Raw genomic sequence first — 20421 nt, 5'->3', positions numbered from 1 at the left:
TTACTAGCTAATCTCCAGGTGGTTTTTCCAATGACCACCCAGACAAACTCCCCCATGCCTGTGTTTTAAGTCAGTATTTCCTCTGGTCCCTCCTGCAAGCCTCGGTCGCCGGCATCACTTGTGCCCTTGTGCTTCCCTCAGTGCCATGGTTACAGGCGCTAACATCACTTCTCTGACCTCCACCATGATCCTTTTCATTTAATGTCTGGATGAATGCTGCACCAGTCATTTTATGTCTGGATGACTGCCCGCCATCAACTGTCCCTGCAGGGCTGCTGGCCACACAGACCTTAAAAGGGATCAGTGGGTTGTGAGATCACAACCCACTTCAATACGGCAACATGAACATCCTAAAAGTACATCCCTGTGGTTTAGTCGCCTCGGCATTTCCTTGAGTCGGGCCAAGTTGTTGACTGATCGGCACCCTCCCTCCGTGTGACGCCTGGGAGAGGAGCCGCCTCCACTTTGACCGCCGCGAACCCACCACTCGTCACACTCCAACCAGGTTTTCCCTGGCCCACCCCTTTGAGCCCCGGAACACACCCAGTCAATGTAACCACACAACCCCACCGCAACACGACAAGAGGGTTGGTGAACGAGGGACGACGCGGTCCTTACCCGTTCTAGTGGAGTCAAATTCCGCGGCCGGCACCGGCTTCAACCCCATCACAGAAGCTACACAACCGCCAGACACAAGTGAACCAATGCATTTGCCAAAGAAGAAAGCACTGGGATCATCCATCTCTCTCGAACACGGAAAGCCTAGTTCTTACCAGTCTTTTTACAGTTCAGTAGCTGAGTTAGATTGCAGCACTGCTCTTCCTTGCCTCGACAACTTGGCCTCCCCCGCACTCACACACTCTCCTAGACTGGTTGTAAACTGCTGCAAGGAAAGTAAAATGTAGGCTTTCCTAACATCCCACCTGCTACTGAGCGACTTAAATTCCCCTTTGCGCTGTAGAAACTCGAGCAAAATGTGGCATCTTATAAGAGATTTAAAGTGAATTTCAAAAGTTGAGCCATGGTTACGTGATGCTCTGACAACTGAACTGGGGGTATTGAGGGCCTTGACACACTTTTGCACTGATGCTTGAAGCTATAGATGCGATCCAGGCGAGATGCAACTTCACCCAAGTATACTGCCTAGCAGTGGGATGCTCAGTTCTTCGGGAGTCCACTAACTTGTAGGGGTTCAACACATCATCGTTTTTACCCTTGCCTGGCTTGGGTAAGGCACGTCACCATTTTGGTCTTTAGTGAAAGTTAGATTTTTTGTGAGATTTGTGCACTGACATCTACCAAAGCCCGGTCCAATCCATTAACCACATTATTGTGTCCTGCAAACACGGCACATTCCAATTGAATCATTACCAGCGCCAACCCTCTTTCCTTATGTAATCAGAGCCTTCGTAAGGAGGTGGAAGTCAAAAACCATCACTGAAGCCTTAAATGTTGCTGCGCTAGAAAATACATAAACAGACGTAGCCTTTGGCAATGGCGGTTTTCCAGAACCCACTTTTCCCCTATAGTCACCCTAAAGAACCAAGACATATCTTACTGATTTATGTTGGTACCTCCACCTGTTGGACAAAAAGGTCTCCTCGTCCTCTTCTCTCTCCGACTCACCTTGTTTTTCCTCCTCCCCTGGCACGTTTCGTTCATCCAATTCTCCCTGTATTTCATTCTCCCCCTGTACTTCATTCTTCCTCAGGCCTCATCGCCCCATGGTGAGCAAAGATTCCTGGGATGCCTTTTCCCACCCCAGCCACACTTCTCCCTCTGCTCCTCTTCTCCCTCTCCTCCTCTTCTTCCTCTGCTTGGCACTCTCCTCGGCCCAACCAGCAGGCTTTACCGTTTCCCACCGAACCAGACTCCCCTGCCACCAGGGTCTCCGTTGCTATGCCAACCTGCATATGTAAATTTATACCCAGCTGAAACCACTCCCTCCTGTGTCTCCCCAGGCCCCCCTATGACCCCCCCCCCCCCCACACCACCCCCCCGGGAGTATCAGCAGCCTGCGTGCCACCGCTTGACCCGGCTCCATTCTCCTTTCCCCCGGGACTCTGGTCTCAGCTGCCAGCGTTGCCCCACTCACCACCGGCTGGTCACGCTTGTCTTGCTCTCCAGTCCCTGCGCCCAGCGTGGCCATGCAAACATCTCTCCACCCTCCAACCACAGCAGAACATCCGTGCTGGATAACTCAGCGTACACTCCCTTTCCCGTGTTTGACTTTGAAACACAACGTTCTCAACAAAACAAACACTCTGCAAAAAGTGACCGCAAGAAAACAACTAGCACACTTAGAAATCCTACACGCCTCCCTCCAACTCCAACTATTAACTGTTGAAACCAATTAAAAAAAATAGCAATGCATAAGCCCTCCACCTAGAAAATGGAAAAAGGAAAGATAGAAAAAGTTAGATGAAGTACAAAAGCTAGGTGCCTTCCACTCTACATTTCAACCATGACAACTATGTATTGGGAAAGGCAGCTTGAAAGAGTGAGAGAGTGAGATTGAGGTAGAAAAGGGAACAGTGGTAGTTTTTAACTTTGCCTAGTGTTAGTAGCCCCTCAAATTAAAATCTGGACCTCAAAGCTAGTTCAATTTCTTCCCCTCTAATCAGGGATTGTTTCAGAAATTAGGTAGAAGGGAAAACCAGCAGTGGTCTGGAGATATATAAATATAAATACATCTTTTTTCATAATTATAACAAATCTGACATCTCCCAAATGAAGGACCACCTAAATAGCTACTTTTTGACATGTCGAGCCTAATTGTCCCACTGTCTTTATAAGTTATAATTCCAAACTGATTCCTTTGCTTTTTTATGCCAACAGCCTATAGAAGATGTTGGCAGTAGAATATGGTTTGTAATTAAATTGAAAAGATGCTTGACCATAGAAAAACAGCCCTTATCCATGCTCCAGTGCATACACAATCTGGGTTTACCTTTTCCACTCTGAGATTTTCTTTTTTTAATGAGTCCTTAACTCTTTATGTGTGCACATATTGGCATGCGTTATGTGCCACCGTGCGATCACACGCGTGTTCGTGCCAGTGGGCACCCTCGAGAACCGCTTTTTTCGAAACACCATATTTTGCCAATTAAAGACCATCTGCCTGTATTCCCTCTTGTCTCCCCTTCGTAGCCCCGCTACCCCGGCTTGGCCTTGGGGCGAGTCAGTGCAACCATCACTACTTAACTGCTATCTAGTCGTTGTCGGGCCTTCTGGCGTTGTCCACGCTCCGATGCCTCCCTTATCCAATGCAGGACCAGAATGTACCGGTCTCTCCAGCAGGACGTTGTCGGGGCGTGGGGCGGATCGCCGCGCTACGGCTCTAGTTGCCTTGATTCCTGATTCACTATCTCAACCTTCTTTCTCCGTCTAAGCTAAGATCTCCCTGACTGTGGCGTAGCGAACTAGCCAGTCACTTTGATTAAAGTACTGTAAGTGAATAGGAGGTACGTGACTAGGTTGATAAGAATGTGACTAGGTTGATAAGAATTACCATGAATATTTCATTAGGCAAATAATATAGGCTATTATTTGCTGTTATTAGCATTTCATTAAATAGTTCTGTTATTAGCATTGTTCATTTCCGCCTGTACATTGTCAGAAATTAAGCTAGCAGATCTGCTTTAACAACATGGGCTGTGGAAATGGTCACGTCTGTAAGTGCATTGCTCTGTGCACAACGTGAATATATTTCACTTTTCCAATTAAGGACCGCCTCCAGCAGCTAGGTATACCTACTCCACCATTGGATGTCAATTATAATGGCATGGCAATGCCATTTCTGAGATCTCTGCTAGTTAAATAGATGTGGAATTTTCCCATCATCCGGGACAAATATCAAATCATTGCAATTCTTTTTTTTCTTCCCGTAACTTCCACACCATTTCTGAAACCAAACTCTGCCTGACAGTAATGAGTTGGCTGCTCAGTTCTCTTTGCTCCTATCATAATTCCGTGCATCATAATAAACAGAAGAAATTAAAACATTATTAGAATGTATTTGAAAAGGTTTTGTAGACATTCCCTTCTCGGGGTATGTCATTGACGGCGTTGCGGTCTCAGTAGCGTTTAGTGCGCACGTGTTTGCGGGCACGTACGTGTCTCCATAAGTGTGTTTTTAAAGTCGGGCCGGTAAAGATGATTCTCGGCCGCAGAGCGTGGAGAAAAGCTAATAAATTGTCTGTGGAGCCAGGCAGCACACAGACAGCCGCTGGCACGGCCTGGTGGGTCTTTCCCCACTCTGTTTGCCTAAAGCCAGCCTAATAGTTGTAATCCTCCATGGTGGCATTGATTCTACACTCCCCTCACCGTAACCCCCCACCCATGTTCAGCGCCATGACAATGCTACACTGCCATCTCCCGTGGTCCTAGCATTCACACACACACACACACACACACACACACACACACACACACACACACACACACACACACACAAACGCACGCAAGCGTGCGCGCAGCGCGGACATGCAGCCACCCAAACACACGCGCACACACTCTACACTCTAACCTGCCGACCGCAACCCATCCAGTTTCCATCCGTCTACAGCAAAGCAAAAATCCCCTTCAACCAATCAATCGTTGGGAATCATCAGCCGTGTCAATGGGGGGATTTCTGTCACCTTATGTCACACAGTCTAGTGGAGCCATGTCTGCAGTAGCTGCGCGGGTCGGACGGCGACAACACATGAAGGAAGTCCACATGAGACACGTGGGGATCACTTACTTTCTTTGTTTCATCTAAAAGGTCAACTGCTGGATTTCATAGCGGGATATTTATTTCGTTTTTCCAGTCCCGTTCCATAGCTTCATAGTGAACTGAGTGTTTGGACAGCCTCTTGTTGTTTGCCCAATTAACAAGTGGGTTTTAAAGTGGAAGGAAGCTTTTCTACTTAAGCCAGTTGTGGAACAATGCCGTGAGAGGTGCAATGGTGGGTTTAGAAAATACATGTTGAGATAAATATACTACCGTTCAGAAGTTTGGGGTCACATAAAAATATTAAACATTCCATTGAAATAAAATCAAATTGATCAGATCAGTGGAGACATTGTTAATGTTGTAAATGACTATTGTAGCTGGACTCGGCTGATTGTCAATGGAATATCTACATTGTACAGAGGCCCATTATCAGTCCTGTGTTCCAATGGCACGCTGTGTCTGCTAATCCATGTTTATCAAGGCTAATTGATCATTAGAAAACCCTTTGGCGATTGTTAGCTGAAAACTGCTGAAAACTGTTGTGCTTTTTAAAGATGCAATAAAACTGGCCTTCTTTAGACTAGTTCAGTATCTTCAGCATCCGTAGTGGTGGATTGGATTACAGGCTCGAAATGGTCAGAAACAAAGAACATTCTTCTGAAACCCGTCAGCCTATTCTTGTTCTGAGAAATAAAGGTTATTTCATGCAAGAATTTGCCAAGAAACTGGAGATCTCGTATAACGTTGTGTACTACTCCCTTCAAAAAAACACACATACTGGCTCTAACCAGAATTTAAAGAGTTGTGGGAGGCCCCAGTGCACAACTGAGCATGAGGACAAATATATTAGACTGTCTGATTTTAGAAACAGACGCCTCACAAGTCCTCATCTTGCAGCTTCATTAAATCGTACCAGCAAAACACCAGTCCCAACGTCAACAGTGAAGAGGCGACTCCAGACTTGCCAATAAAAAGATTAAGATGGGCAAAAGAAGACAGACATTGGACAGAAGAAGAACTCTTCCAAAAAGGCCAGCCTCCCCGAGTTGCCTCTTTACTGTTGACGTTGAGACTGGTGTTTTGCGGGTACTGTTTAATGAAGCTGCCAGTTGAGGACTTGTTAGGCACCTGTTTCTCAAATTAGACAAACTTTAAATGGAGTTACTGTAGCAGCTACTGAACATGTTTTCCCATTGTGCCACACAAAGCCTACCATGATATTTATGTTGGACCTGGACCTGGAAATAATGTGCTTCTACTCCTGTGGCATGTGTTCCTACAGCCAGTTTTCTCATCACAAATGGGAAGTGCATAGGTTTTTTATATATTACTGTATCAGTGTCTGGTAAAATATAGCTATCATATTGTTATTTACCTCTTGTTTGCCATTTAGAAACATTTACTTGCAGGCCATAAAGGTAGTGTTTTATGTGTTTTACCAACAGTGGATGTGATATTTACTGCAGTAAATGACATTATTACTGTATATAGCTGGTTGATTTTCAGTACTGTGCTAAAAATGTTGTTTTTTAAAGGTTTGTAATAATGCCAGTTCTGGTTTAGAGTTGTGTACTGTGTTCTTGATATCAATACATTTCAAAAGGTTTGGGGACTGTAGATATATGGATTGTATAAGTTAGTGAACTGTTGTAAAATATGCGGTACGGTAATTGACCTGACTCCTGGTGTTTTATTCTCCTTTCCAACAAACCAACTCGGGGAAGTGTTGACTTCAACAGGACCTAGCTAAAATCATTTCCCATGGGGAGAAAGTACTTTCTGTGCAACTTTACATCCCATTTCTAGTTATTGTACATAGTTTGCAACTGGACTGAGCCACATTTTAACACATTTCATGTAATTTTGCAAACTATACTTCTCTTTTTTTATGTAATTTAGTGCAAGAGGGTGAAGAGAACATTTAGGAATTGCCCATAAACTTTGTCTTATTTAATGAAATTCTGCACATTTAGAGCAGAGAGAACATTCAGTCATTTTATAACAATTTCATGTTATTCTGTTCTTTTTTTTTAAATAAGGCGGAGGGAATTGTTAACAACTTCACAGAAGATTTCATGAAATTCTAGATTTTGTCACAACTTATGCCATGTTGAATTATATCTGAGTAAGAATGACTAAGAAAATGTATGGGACCCACCTGAACGTCACCAGAACCTCTGGGCACATGCCCTGTGTGGCTGGTCGGTATTAGGAATGATTATTACGAGTTAAGAAAGTTTGGCTACATTAACAAACCTTGTGTATTTTACCTAAAAGATGAGGAAACTAAACTGTATTTTTGGGTTGGGGGCACTATCTGGTTTATGTAGCAGCTCTGGTTTCCATATTGTCATTTTTGATTATTCTTTTTATGTGAAAAGCAAATGTTGACGAATTGCTATTCGGCACATCATTCAGAACGCATGATGCCTGTAGCATAAATAGGCTCACAACTTTCAATCCGTAAACGTTCTCTCTTTTCACCTCTCTCTGAAAACCAAATCACCGGTTCAAGATGTTCATTCATCCGCTCTCCACGTTTTATTGGGGTGGAGCTGCAACTGCCTGCCATCAGTCGGAGTGAGTGCCGTGATGTTTAAACCATTTAACTGCCTGACGACCGATATGCATCGGTGAGTGGATTTCATTTCACATCTCTTGAATGGGAGGAGGGGAAGTGAACTGAGGTGGAAAACATCTGGTCTGTCGGTCAGTTTAGCTTTTTTTTCCCCACAACACCTGGGTGTGTTAATGGGCGTGCCTACTCATCCTTACAGCTGACATGTTGGTTGCACTTGGGGAGAAAGCAGGTTGAAGAGTCGAGAGGAGTCACCCTAATTGTTTCGGTATTATGCAGACTGTGGGCTAAACACTCTTAGAAGTGAGGAATGGGCTTATTATTCTGTGAAGGAAGAAAAAAAAAGAGTCCTTATTTAGAAATGTGCTTATTTTTCAATTTCTCCATTCTATTTCCCTACGCTCATTTCTGATATTCTTTTAGGCATGTGAGAAAACCATTCATTTTTCCTGTGTGTTCTTTCTGCTACACCACGGTGAACTGTTAGGCGTTCAGACGTTCCGAATGTTCTGTGGAGTTTGTCGTTTTGTTCGGCTTTTCACCAATCCCTTATTAGAATCGAGTGAAAACACATGAAGTTTTGCTGACGCGGGAGGACTCTGTCTCCAATAAATTCAAAGAGTTCTCTAACAGCGCCCCTCTGTGTCGCCAATCTTATCCACCCCCCACCCCCCTTTTTCTCCTTTGAAGTGGTTCTCAGACTCCTCTCCTCCTGGGTCCCTTCCTGTCACCCACCGCCCGCCACCAGTTGTGTATTTCATCTGTCCATAATGATGCCTCCAGCCATCCTACTGTATGTGACGAGTCTCAAATGAATGCATCGGCGCACTTGGCACAGCAGAGCAGCCCAGCAAGATCCAGGGACCCGAATTAATCCCCAGCCTCTCAGTGGGTGGAATGTGTCATCTCCAGTCATCTCTGGCTGATTAAAAAGCACACATCACATCAGAACATCAGACCTCACTGCGCTCATAGCGTTCACTGGTCTTTTCTTCTTCTTGGTTGGGTAGGACCACAGATCGAACCAGTGGGTGACGAAATGTCGCCTCTGCTGTAGTAAGATGAGTTTCCTCAAGCAACTCCTCCGTCCAGTAATTGGCTGTTCTTTGCCCATTGCCCATGTAGAGAAGCATGGCCGGAACGAGGCCGCGCCGCGCCACGCCACAGCTGGTGGAATATGCAGCGCAGCGACCGGTGTGACACTGTTTACAATTCCCCTGTCCGGGAGTTATGACCGCTCCAACACGTCGTGACGGACCGTATCACTCCACACGCTCCAAGGAATAATTTGCCAATAAGTCATGTGTAAATAAATATATAAAAAAAGAAAAGACGGACAAACAAACCAAAAAAAGTCAATATAACTTCTTAAAATCTATGGGTCCCATCTACAGGGTGAAATCAGGAGCTGTATAAAGTAAATATTTCATGGTGGACGACAATGTTTCTGAGTAAGAAACCACAACAGCTGGAGCTGTGGCTGTAGTCGGTGTCTAGTCCCCTGTAAGCTGCGTTATGTCGCTAAGATGAATCAGGCCGAGTCTTTACAGTGGCAGAAGCAGCCTGGGGAAAACTGAATTACTTATCTGTTTTGGACTCTGCCCTGATGGCTGTCACCCGTAAATAATCACTCTTTCCTCCGTTGAGCTGCTGGGCTGTACAGAAACACACACACACACACACACTGCTGAGGCTCCCGTCCCCCCGGGGAGGTCAAATGGTAATACATTCCAGGTAAAGTGACCGAAAGCCATCTTCTGCTGCTGCTGTATATGATGACTATCCTTCAGAGAGAGTGTGTGTGTGTTTGTTTGCGTGTGTGAGTGCATGCCATTTTCTGTAGAGGTTAACATCCCTCAGTTCAAAGCGGTGAGGTTAAGCAACTTCACAAAAAAACTGTTCCTGCTCGCTCTTTGCTGTATCTCCTTACATGAGACAGTGTGCCACCAGCAGCAGGGTGACTACAAGACAAAGGCACACGATCTGGTCAGGCTTCGACTCCTAAAGATTATCACAACCTCTTTAGCGCTCGCTATTCTTTTCCAACATGAAAACAAAATGGATTTCATTAGGAGTTTTTGCCACTGATCAACACAAACAAATTCCATAATGTCAAAGTGAAAAAAGTAATCTATAAGCTGTTTTAAATTAATTACAAAAACAAAAAATACAATAATTTTGTGCGTAAGTATCCCCCTTGATGCATTATTGTGTAGTGGGACCTTAGAGCTGTGATTGTGCTTGATACATCTCTACCAGCTCTGCACATTGAGACACAATAGTTTTTGCTAATTCTTCTTTGCAAAAGTGCTCAAGATCCTTCAAGTTGGATGGGGACCTTTGGTGAGCATACATTTTCAGCTCTTTCTACATATTCTCAATTGGATTGATGTCCTGGCTTTGACTTGCCAGTATGTTTATTCTCCAGGTGTCTTGCAGACATCAGAAGGTTTTGTTTTCCAGAATTTCACTGTACTTCGCTGCAACTATTATGGCCGTCCCCGTACCAAAATTGCTGCCACCACCTCTCTTCTTTACAGTAGAGATGGTCTTCTCAGGATGAGGTGCAGTTTGGGGCTTGTGCCAATCGTTGCGCTTAGCATTGAGGTCAAAAAGCACTATTTTGATCTCATCAAACCATAAAATATTCCTCCACCTGGTCACCCACAAGCCTCCTGGCAAACTCTAGCCAAGATTGGATGAGAGTTGTATTATTTTCGCCACTCTCCCATAAAGGCAATTTCTTGAAGCACCTAGGCTATTGTTACAGATCAGATCGAAGACTGTAACTCCTCTAGAGTTTAGTTAGTCCTCCTGGATGCCTCCCTGACTAGTTCCCTTCTTGCCTGGATACTCAGTTTTTGAGGATGGCCTGTTCTAGACAGATTCACAACTGTGCCATATTCTCACATGTTTTTAATAATGGACCTTACTGTGTTCCAGGAGATATGCAAGGCCTTGGAAATGTTCTTACATCCTGCCCCTGATTTTTGCTTTTGAATAATAATTTTCAGAATTTTCGTAGAATTTTCTTTCATCTTAACGTTTTGAACCAACCAACTGTGGGACCTCCCAAAGACAGATGGGTTGAACCTGAAATCATGTGAAACACATTGACTGCACACAGGGGAACTCTACAAAACTTAATATGTGACTTCTAAAGAGAGGTTGCACCACAGCTAATTCAGTCATGTCATAGCAAAGGGGATGAATACTAATGTAATCAATGATTTTCTGTTTTGTTTGTCATTCATTTAGAACAATTTGCTTATTTAATTTTAATTTTTACATCGTGGACTTTTTATGTTAATCTTTTATTTCATGAAACCTTATAAAATGTGGAAAAGTCCAAGGAGGTGAATACTTGTATTCAGTGTCACTTCTTTTCAGTTGTCCTGCTAAACTAATTTCTAGCTCCCAGCCAGCAAACTTTTCTTGGGAGAATATTAAATTCAGTTCAACCCACCAATATTGAATCCTTGCTATCCCTGATGCTATTGGACTTAAGCAACAAAGGGTTTTTGTTGTTAGCACATGTATTTGACCTTAGGCTATTCATGCAACTTATAGTTAATGAATGTGCTAGCATGCTAAATATTCATAGCCGATGCTAAAATGGCTATACATATTGCATATCTGTCTTGTCCACGTAAGCTTGCTCTACTTTAATAATGTTCTTTGTGAAGTTCATGCATTCTCGTTCCATGACACTTCGGCGCGGTCCCCCTGCACGACAGCCTGGGGAGTGGAGACGAGGTTAAAATGTCACGGACGTGATGGCCGCTCCGTTCCATCAAATCAGCATGTGTTGCAGGTTTTTCTTGTGTGCAAAATGTTGTCAGGGAGACAGTTCATTGATTACCCCCCCGGTGCGTTAGTGGGGAGTCAAACGTTGTTAGTGTCAAGGCTCGTCAGTCCAGTGCCAAACCTTCCTCGGCCCTGTATCAGTATGGGCTCAGTGGTTGGGAAACTCTGAACTATGATATGGATTAAGCTATGAATTCCTAAATGCAAGTTAGAGGCCTCGTTCTCTTTCAGTGTGTATTCATATTAAAAGATACCACATGGATATTCTATACATTTCCCATGGCCATATTATAAGCCTCATACGACCATATCTAGTCAGCGACAAAAAACCTCTCTTACGCCAGGAGGTGTCAAATGTCTTTATCTTCTCTTCATTGCCAGTATACAATAAATGTAGATTTATATTATGGCTGTCAAACAGCCGTAGTTGAAATTCAGTTAAAGGAAAACGATATGCTTTGATTGGAAGCGGTGGAGACCAAGTTATCCGTAACAGAATGTTTCAATAGCATTGTCCTGCGAAAAATATCAATGTCCCAATGCAATTAACAGTCCCGATGTTTAGGTAGACCTAATCCCTCTCATTAATGACGCTAGAAAAACCACTGGCACACACTCCTCCCGCTTTTATTTCATGCAGCCTGTTTAGGAAGTGCAGCTCTTTGAATAGCCCACCTCTTAATCGGCCCAATCACGTGTGCATAGTCTTTTCACTGATGACGGGCGCAAGTGTACTTAAACGGTTTCACGTAATGAAAACCTGGAAAGGCGATAAAAAAATTTGAAAAATATCCCGCTGATTAACGTTTAATATGTTGACCGTCCTATCTTTGACTTTGACAGACCTAACGTAGCCTCGTTTGGCTAGAGAGACATTCTTCTGTCTGTTGAACAATATTCTGAGGTGTTGGAATGTGGAGCTTTTGTCACTTTCTGTATTTCTTTAAACCCACCTCTAGACCGCTAATACCATGAGGAGGAGACACTACACATCACTCAGTGTATATCCATATTCCCCCCGGGGAACAAAGTAGAATTATTTAACTTAACACTTTCTTGTTTAATGTTTTGAGTGTTAATTACAGTAGCGCAGAATTCCTAAATGACCAATTTAGTTTGTGTGTCAAGTCTAGAGAGGTAGAAATGTTTAGCTGAGCCGCATTGTCAACTGGGACTTGGCAATGGTAGCCAGACTGCTAAGAATAGCCTTATGCTAGACGGGTATTACTCATAGTCTTGGAATATATAAGCAAACTTTCTCCAGGAGAGTAATAAAAAGAAAAGAAGAAAAACATTTTCTTTACCATTATTTTTCACAATCATGGGGTCTTAGAGGTTAGATTGCCTCGCTAGTAATATTTTAATTGACATTCCATGGAGAATGGTACATCATTCTTTCAATTCTTTTGTCAAGGTTGCTGTTTCTACTATATTTGAACCATATATAAGATTTTTTCTGCTGTCTTGCAATAGAAGCAGGTTGGCGCATATGTAGAATTGTACTTAAATAGTTTAATTTGTTCTGCATCAGTGAAGTTACATCTGTGGTGTGCTTGAATTTAACGTACTTCCTTAGTAAATTCCCTAATCTGATCTCTCATCAATTTCCATTGACCTCTACCATCATGTTGATCACCTGTAGAGATGAATGGCCAACCATGCAGAATCCACGAGTATTTAGAAGGACACTCCTCCATGACTAATGACCATTTAAAGGTTTTCCACTTAGTCATTCCCAGCATGAGAGTCAACGTGTCAAAGAAACAATCATTGCTGTAAGATATATATTTACATACGCCATGAAAAAAATAACAAGATGTTGTTGGTGCAATGTTTCGGCATTCAAATAATTTTATGGTAAAATAATGAGCAAAGGTGGAAATGATCTCAGCCAATATATTTGAAGAGACACACAAGAAGGCACACAAACACACACACACACACACATTTCAAATACGTTCTAAATGCGCACAAACACACACACACACACAAGCTAGGAGTCAAATATTGCTCTGCTCATTTCTCTGTTGCAGGATAAATTAGAGCATTTCCAAACAAGGTTAATATCTGCACACTTGCGCAATAAGGAAGCCCGGATGAAGCGGTCATTCATTCATTTATAATAATTATCTCTGTTTTGTTTTGCTTAGTTTGGCAGTTTTTTTCCCAAGCTAAATTGCATTAAGGGAATAATCTACAGCTTCAATTGAATAGTCTGCACGTCCATTACTCTTTTCCATCATTAGAGAAAATACACGTGCCATATCAATTTAGCATTTTTCATTTTGCGGATAGGATCATTCCTTATTGTGGATGTATTTTAGAGTCGAACTGTACTTTATTTTAAGGCACGATGTTTCTGTGTTTTTTGTGCAAGCTCTATTGTAGTTGTTTGTCAAAGAATGCTCCTGTTGTGTAGGCACTGGCAAGCAATGTGATAAAAGGTAAAATGGCTTGTTGAGGCAAGGCCATAATAGTGTATTAGACATCACTAAATTGGGCAGGAAAAGAAACGGGGTAAATAACATACATTGGGCATTTATTTTCTTTGTAGGCATTTTACCACACAACAATTTGTCAAAAATAATACAGCACTTTTAATGTTACATGTAATGAAAACATTGGTTCTTAAAATCAGTAGTAGACAAACTAGTTTCAAATGTATCGGTTTACCAAACAGTTACATTATTATTTCATCTGAGAAGAGCAGTCAGATTGAGTATTGTTTACTGTAACGTTTAAGATCATATAAAAATGTCATTTTAAAAGGCAGTTATTCTATAAGAAAAAAACAGTGCGTTGTGTAAAAATAAAGTAGTCGTTTTTTTTTTACATTTTTTTTAAATGTTGCTCTTAGTCAATTGATAATTTGCTGTTTTACAATCTACCTCGATTTTAGACCTGCCAGTGGTGAGAATGTACCACATACTCAAGAAAATCACACCAAAGCGATAAAAAAGCGCATTTAAATAATCACTTTATTGAAGATTAAGCATTTATAAGAAAACCAACAACGCAATATATTCAACACCGTTGCAAATTTGCATGGGTGTCGTGGTGCACCCAAATATGAGTGTTATTTTCTTGTGGGGGGAACTAATATGAAACACAGTAGGGACAGCACACACAGAAGACATTGGCAGCCTGGAATATCAACAAAAAATAAAGCTTTTGACAATTCAAAGTGTGCACCTGCATAAAGCAATGCAAATGTTATTCGCTCTTTCCCAGCGAACCCTAAAATGTATTCAGCATGTTAGTAGGAAGATATAATTAGCCCTTTAAAGAAAAAAAAAAAGGACTATTTTATTTCCTCAGCCTCTTATCGTCCTGCAGTGGCTAGCTTAGTGTTAAGAGGATGGTGGTGACACTGCTCTGTCAGCCTATTTTAATTATTCTGCATCATAATATGAAGCAAAAAAAGGTAAATGAATGCAAAATCCTTCCCAAAGCGCGAGTAGCCTGGGCCAGATTTTATTGGAAGATTTATTGTGGACTGCTCTTCATTGAGTCCCTGTCGTACCGTCAGTAACACAATATAATCTAAGTAAATGAAAGGAAATACTGGAATCCCGTGAGTGATAATAATCCGTTCGGTTTTGAATCCCGTACAGATTGTAACACCCTAATACACACCGCAAAACATTGCCTTCAAACATTCTACAGTATAAATGCTCATCGGTCCTGGGATCATGTTTGCTTTAATGTTGCATTTCATTCCCAGGCCTGATGTCCTGATAGGGCAGCAGCTGTGCATTTTCTTCCTGTCCTGTTTCATGTACTGGCTGGTCCCTGAGGACACAGGCACAAATGCTCTATTCAGCAGCTCTATTGGATTACCGTCTCTAACATGCTGAAGTGGAGTGGCTATGGAGCTCTGTAAACATTGATTTGATGCCGATTCACTGAGCCTTTTTTCTATCTGGCTGAAGTCCTGGCCATCACCATTTGTATTGTGAGAATTGCAGCGAAGGGAAGGATGGAGGAAAAGAGAGAGGGAGACAGAGAAACCCATTCCCTTAAGGTCTTATTTCATCAATCGGTTTCATCTCCCTTCGCTCTCCATCTCTTCTCTGTCCCTCTCTCCCTACTTTTTAAACCTCACCTCTTGATTTTTCACGCCTGGATCGGCGAGGAGGCTATTTTAGATTTAATTCTCACGTGTCATAAAATCCTGTGGGTCTCGGGCCAGTATAGGTGGGATCGCGTGATCCAGGATTGAAATGGATGGTTGAGGACGAGCCTTGAGACCAACCGTTTCTTGGAGCTGTTTGTGTCAGTTAAGGGAGGGGCAGTGTCTGAAGGAACAACTGTTTCGCAGCATAATGCATTATTCACATCATGCAGTCAACACGTAACATTTGTGTAGTAAAAGTTTCAGAGTCACCAGGGAATCGATTACACCACCGGAATGAAATAAGATTGCTTTTCAGTGTTACATTTAGGAATAGGTTGAGGCAAGTGGCGGACCCTGGGAACGTAAAGCAATATAACTGGACAGACACCAAAGCTTTGACTGTATTCTCCCATGAAAATACCAGAAAGGTGAGAACACGATCGATTTGCAGTTAGGGCCCGAAATGATTTAATTCTGTACCTTCCGGGAGGATGACTTTGGATTTGGACCAAAGCGAAAACCCGACGTCTGCTTTTCAATATGCCACTATTCCTCCTGTTTTGTAATATGTTATCTACCAGTATATATCTTTTTTTCTTTAAAGGGCTAATTATACGCGTAGGTTTGGGATTAAGGAGGGGCCTCCTGGTGGGGGTCTGGGGGGGTTTGGGCTCAGGCCGTCCTTCTGTCTCCCCACTGACCTACTGCCTCCTGGGCTCCCAAGACTGAAAGGTTCTGGAAGCTGCCGGTCTTCTTTGGGGGGCTTTGATGTGACGCTGACCTAGCATTTGCCCCACAGATATATATTTATATAGTTAAGAACACATAGTAGTTTGCTGTTATAATACAGAATTGTTGCTTTCAGACCTCACTACGCGATGTCGAATGCTGCTGTGTGGCGTTGCGGCGCTGACCTGTTGATAGCACGCTATCGCCCTGTTGTTTTGTTCACACCTGGCTGACCGACGCCTTGCTGGGTTTAGTCCAGCGGTGACTGACAGTTCTATCAGAGGCAGGCGTGCCGACCGAGAGAGAGAGAGAGGCAGAGGGAGAACGAGATAGGAGGAGAACGAGAGGTCACCCGAGCCAGACCCACTGTTTTGGCAGGATAAGAGAAAAATGTGAGGTGAGAGAGGCCAGTGAACGAAATAACAACTGTCCTCAACGGTAAAAGGGAATTCTGACAGTGTTTTTTTTTAGCACTGGCATTCAGGATTGAAAAAAAAAAAAAGGACTGGATGGTGTGCAGGGAGGGCTTTACTTGTTGCTTTGTCCAAAAAGGTACGAGCTTTGACAGCTGGTGGTATTCCAAATGCGGCATGCAGATGCTATAGACCATACAATATGTGTTTGCGAGTGTTTGGACCCTCTCCATGAAATATAAACTATGCTAGTTAACCCGAGGAGACAGGATTGGCTTTCCCACGTGGTCTTCGTTAAGCCCCCCCCCCCCCCCCCCCCACCCCCTACTACTGCCATTGACACGGTGTGTCTGCGTGTGCGCACGCATGCTTGTGCGTGGATGCGTGTGTACGAGGGTTGGTGTGTGTGTGTGTGTGTGGGGGGGGGGGCTGTCAGTGTCACCAGGCACAAGCCCAGGTAATGAACTGGGAGACGAGACGGTGACAGGCCCAGTTTGGAGAGACACGAGAGGGAGGAAGTGTAGTGATGGGGGAGTAAGAGGTGCCGCTGCCCCATTGAGGGAGGGAGAGAGCTCGAGAGGGAGGGAGAGATGGCCCTCTGACAGGTCCTGGAAGTCTACCTCACTGACTCCCCCGGGGCCTCCTCCAGAGTGACATCCATCGCTGGAAGGACTTTGGAGTTCACAGAGAGAAGTCCTCCTCCTCTCGATGGAGAGCGTAGTGGGCGCGCGTGTGTGTACGAGCCTGCGTGTGGAGTAGGTCCTCCCCCGTCGCTGGCAAGCCAGCCCGAGAGCTCTTCGCCGGGGGGAGAGGTGGAGGGCACGTGGGCAGATTGACGACTGCGAGTTTAGTCACAGGTGTGACAGCTCGGAGAACTGGAGCTGCCGCGGCTGACGAAGTTCATCTCCATATGCCACCATTAGAAGATCACCCAGAGCAGGAAGGCAGAGACTGTGACATTTCAAGTTCCACATACTGTAGAGTAAGTGACCGGCATCATTTGGCTGAGTGGCAGAACGGGTGATCTGGGGAGCGTTAAACAGCCGCCACGTGTTATTGTAATGATTACCGGATACTATAGCCGTAATTTACTGCAGGTCAATTCCACGGAGTAGTCACCCAGGTTTTCACGTGACTGTAATTGAATGTGGAAGTGTTTCGATTTTTATTGTGTCAGGGAGAAATCGTGCGAGTCATTCGCAAGACTTTTAATATAAGTTGAATCCTAACATTTGCGGCACACACTCTGTTTTGCTTCAAATGTGTTTTCATTTGGCATTACTTGTTAGGATCATTGACAGATGGTATGCAATTAAATAGACAAGTGAAAGTTTGTTTGAAACTTTGGAATGAAAATGTATTTCATTGAGCTGGAAGTCATATTTTTCCAGCACTGGAATTAGTTATGACCAGTCAGTTACTTAGTCTTATTAAGACACAGACTTTTGTTAGAGAAGAACCAAAACTTTTCAATGCAAAGCTGCTGGAATCCAACCAGATTTTCCTTTTCAACACCACAGGAATGCATCCGAGGACACCGTTGGGAAAGTGTGTGTGTTTCTGGTAAATAATTCAAGCTTTGTGCCACTCGCACCACCAAGAAACCTGTAGTTGAAGCCTGCATCTTGTATTCACCTGGTTGAACACATACGACTTCACATCCCTCTAACACACACAGACGCGCACACACACACACACACACACACACAGTTGCATCATAGGGTGTTGTAGGGATCTTTTCTACTGTATTCCACCCTCAAACCTCTGAGCCCAACATCTTGGGAGGCAGGCGGGTAAATCCAGAGCGGTAGTCTGAACATGATGTGGTCAAACAGCATAACATATGTCCCTGCAGCGCGTCGGGCTGGCTTCAGTCCGTGGGCAGCTCTCCCTCACCACACCACCGCCTCTGGGCCGATCAATAGAAGCACATTATTAATACTGTACCTCAACGCAACCTTTTAGACCTCCCTCCTACTCCAGGGTGGAGCAGTGAGAAAAAAAAAAAAAAAAAAAAGGCAGGGTAAACTATGAAATCCAGCGGGCAAACGAGCGGGCTGGCGCTGGGCGGTGGAGATGAGACAAAGAAAATAACCTCCAGTGTGTGAACGGGATGAGACTGACAAACCACTGTTATACGCCAAAAAGTAATGCCTTCTTAAAACCGTATTGTTTGATTGCGTTTTTCATTAAAGCCTGCGGGGAAGGCCATATGGAATTTGCCGTACTTAAGAATTACACTAAATCCACTCTGTCAGTCTTCTCTGCCTTCAGCATTAAAGCCTGCCTCAGCCTCGACACTGTCCGTCTCACACTGCCTGTGAATCAGTTAAGATTATTATAGTATTGATTATTGCATACACGAGAATGCTATTACATTGTCTTTATTTTACATATAATCCCTCCCGACACACAATGACATGGAAGTGTATGCTAACTGTAAAAGGCTCATAGTTGACTGGCTTGCCTAATTGACTCTAAAATGTATTCTATACCCATGTGAAGAGAAACAAGCTATTTACGTGTTTAATAAGATTACCGATTCTCTCAGGGGATCCTGTTTCAATTTCAGGGGACCCCACCATGTACTAGCCTAGTAATCTCCCTTTCGCTGTGTCTCTTACATTGCAGCCTGCCTCGTTGTTCTCCATGAAGCAAACATGCTCATCTACGTCTTGCGTCCTGCTGGCCAGGAAGTCAGTGGTCCACTGACAGATAAAGCTGGACACGTTCAACGTGGTTGTCCTGTTGTGGTGGGGTTGACCACAGAGGTACACTCCAGAAACCTGGAGGATGATGTCAGAGTATGTATTGGAGGTCCAGTGACGTGGTCATCCACAGGCCTGTTTGTTCTGTAGGAAAACTACAGTGGGTGGAGTTGGTCGTTAGTGAGGATTGTGAAATGGGGCGGGAACAGGTAGTGATGCGATTCCATGACGACAAAGGTGAGGTCAGTCGTTTATTGAGCTGAGGTCTGTGGTCAAAGTCGTTTATTGAGCTGAGGTGAGGTCTGTAGTCAGTCGTTTATTGAGCTGAGGTCTGTATTCAGTCGTTTATTGAGCTGAGGTCTGTAGTCAAAGTTGTTTACTGAGCTGAGATGAGGTCTGTAGTCAAAGTTGTTTACTGAGCTGTGGTGAGGTCTGTAGTCAAAGTTGTTTACTGAGCTGAGGTGAGGTCTGTAGTCAGTCGTTTATTGAGCTGAGGTCTGTATTCAGTCGTTTATTGAGCTGAGGTCTGTAGTCAAAGTTGTTTACTGAGCTGAGATGAGGTCTGTAGTCAAAGTTGTTTACTGAGCTGTGGTGAGGTCTGTAGTCAAAGTTGTTTACTGAGCTGTGGTGAGGTCTGTAGTCAAAGTTGTTTACTGAGCTGAGGTCTGTAGTCAAAGTTGTTTACTGAGCTGAGGTCTGTAGTCAAAGTTGTTTACTGAGCTGAGGTGAGGTCTGTAGTCTGTAACAAGCCCACTTGAATCTCTAATCTGTTAGTTCAAAGATAGAAAAAAAGGATTTCAACTTGATCAAACCTTTGAAGGCAATAATAAGTGAGTGAGCGGTGAATATAGAAAGGGTGAGTTAATGGCATTAGCATTCATTTATCCTCCACCTTCCTGCTCCAACCCCCCAAACACACAGAAACACACCAAGAAATACATTCACATCCGATATGTAGGTCTGAGCACTTATTCCCTTTTGAGCTTGGTTCAATTTCAGTGCAATTATTCAAATATAATTGGTATTTTCTGTTACTGCTTTGATTATTATTACATTAAAGCATGATGCTGTAATGACATTCAATTATTTGTGTGGTTGATTGTGTTCCCTGCCAAACATTAGATTTTGCATATTGCCGTTTACTTTTTTGTCCTCTCAAAGACATGAATCTGACGGGCCACTTCTAACTTTTTCCAGATGGTGGTTTAAATGCAGTGGGTTAAATGCAGTAACAACACCAAAGAAAACATCTAGGCTAATTAGGTAACTGCCTGTCACTTCAGTGATTATCAGCGTAATTTATTCACATGACTTTAAAAAAAATCTGAGTTGTGTAGAACTTTGATTTTATA

The sequence above is a fragment of the Esox lucius genome, chromosome 25 (assembly GCF_011004845.1).
Source record: "Esox lucius isolate fEsoLuc1 chromosome 25, fEsoLuc1.pri, whole genome shotgun sequence".
Taxonomy (NCBI): Eukaryota; Metazoa; Chordata; class Actinopteri; order Esociformes; family Esocidae; genus Esox; species Esox lucius.
The sequence above is the reverse complement of the archived record's forward strand: the minus strand, read 5'-3'. Positions refer to the sequence as shown.